Source organism: Pseudoliparis swirei, chromosome 12 (genome assembly GCF_029220125.1).
Source record: "Pseudoliparis swirei isolate HS2019 ecotype Mariana Trench chromosome 12, NWPU_hadal_v1, whole genome shotgun sequence".
Lineage (NCBI taxonomy): Eukaryota > Metazoa > Chordata > Actinopteri > Perciformes > Liparidae > Pseudoliparis > Pseudoliparis swirei.
Window position 1 is genome coordinate 21,925,797 of NC_079399.1, and position 2,172 is coordinate 21,927,968.

The 2,172-nt window shown below is 39.5% G+C and overlaps 1 long non-coding RNA gene across 1 annotated transcript; it reads right to left on the reverse strand.

Moving 5' to 3' along the window:
• Window positions 1–211: 211 nt before the first annotated feature.
• On the reverse strand, window positions 212–1,001 carry LOC130202717 (uncharacterized). Its single transcript, XR_008833391.1, has 2 exons — window positions 826–1,001; window positions 212–663 (listed from the first exon to the last, which is right to left on the reverse strand). It is a non-coding gene; the product is annotated as an uncharacterized LOC130202717 (long non-coding RNA).
• Between the last annotated feature and the right edge of the window lie 1,171 nt (window positions 1,002–2,172).

The window sequence follows — 2,172 nt, forward strand, 5'->3', positions numbered from 1 at the left end:
TCATTGCTGCACCACCCTAAACCGGCTGCAACCGTCTTGTGTGTGTATATTTTGGGGTGTACGTTAGTTACCTAGGTCAGAGGTCACTGAACAAGCCATCTTCCAGTGCCTTACTCACACTGGCAGGGGGTCAACACACCGTGTCACTATCAATAGTTGGTGTTACAGGTCCAGCCTTTCCCATTACAAATTAAAAATGAAATTCGTGCCAGACTTTGAAGACAACAGAAGTGTTTATTCAAAAAGAACATATTTCTCCCTTTAGACCCCCAACATTTGAAGAAAAGAAAAAAACATTCCGTCAGTTGAACCAATTAAAAAGCACAGACAATAACAACTTAGACACACAAAAAAACATCAGCGTTGGCAATTTGTCCTTGAGATGTCGATGAGGCCTTTGAGTCCATCTTTGAACGGTTGTGGCAGATTATTCACTGCATTGTCCAGCAGGACACTTGTATCAGGGCACTGCAGAGCAAATCCCCTCACTGCAGCTTCCTGGTCCTGTAAACTTGGAAATGGTTGGTGTCAAAGTCTGACACTCTGTCAGTGAGCCCACTTCCTGGTCGTACCAGTCTGCAGCCACAGATGCATTTGGCAAAAGGTCTGTCGACAGCTTATTTGGGCATCCATCTCTGGCCAAGTAATTTGGTATCCCCCTCCCTGTAATAATAATTCAATGTGGCTGTCACAACCATGCCATGTATTGCAACATGCTCCTTCTAGTATTTGATTAAACATGTTTAAGAAACATTCAATAGTAAAACATTTTGAAAATAATTATTCACATTAAAAAAGGCTTGAAAGACCAACCCGAAGACATACCAGGAATCCTGTGTGCATTCCATGCTTGCACAGTTCGGTTAACACCGATCTGGGCCAACTGGCATGTCAAAGATGACACACAGAACCGAGTCATCTGGTCCTCCATGTCCAGCTCCTCCTGATCCACCAGTTGGACCAATGCAGCTTTCAACGGATAGTTAACCCGGTTGTTGATTTCTGGCCAGATTCTCTCGATTCTGTGATTCTGTCATTGCAAAATAGACATTTTCAGATTCTTGATAAACAAATATTTCCCCCCCCCAGACTAACTTACTTTCACACATTTCAATATCTTCAGTTAACCATTCTGAATAATTAATGAAAGTGTGAAATAGTTATTTAATTACATGTTGATTAACTGTGTTGCATCAAACAATGCAACGATTAAGTGAGAAGGTGATTCTTGCTGTGTACATGAATATTAAACTTCCCGTCGTCACCACTGTCGCTAACATATCCAGGTTTAATTCTTTATTCTTTATATTGACTAATTAATATTCTTCTAACGTTACCCTGCTATGTGTTTGCATCGTTAAAATATCCCCGTTTAATTATTTATTCTTTATATTGATTAATTAATATTCTTCTAAGGTTAATACGAATATGTATCACTGGCTTTTATTTTGACTTAATTTTAAGCACTTCCGTTCTGTCGTTTTTGGTTTCAGACGGCAGAAACGAAATACGGAGGTGGTATTCCGTTTTTCCGTTTTTGGTTTTCAAACGGAAAACGAAAAAACCACGTGATTTCCGTATTCCGTATTTGGAATGAAACGAAAAAACAAACTAACAAAACGTACACGGACCGTGAAGCAGCGAAATTTGTAGACATAGAAACACTCTCAGACAGAAGCTTGCTGTTACGTGCCCTGCTGCCAGTCTGACTCCGCTTTTTTGGGTGAATGACGTCACGTGCGACCTGGAGGTGTTAACCACTTGTGTGCCAAATCTTTTTTTATTTTAAATTAACATTCGGGGCTAATTAAAAAACATCCGGGGCTTTAGCCTAGGGACGCCACTGAGTCTCACGCTCAATGCGTGACACTTGAGAGCCCTGAGAATGTTTAATATTAATTATTACACCATTAGACCGCCATTACATTTTTCCTCTCGCGCACCCCCTAGAGACAGCTCGCGCACCCCCACCACACTTTGGGAATCCCTGTCTTAGATTATCAGAACAAAAAACAAACAGAAAACAAATCAATCATATTCAATTATATTTTTATTTCTTCGTGGTTATTTATGGTACTATTAACAATTCTAATTAATTTATTTTGTTTAGTTTATGAATTAAAATTATATTTATTAATTCTGTTGTGTGTACCTAGTACAGGCAACACAGAT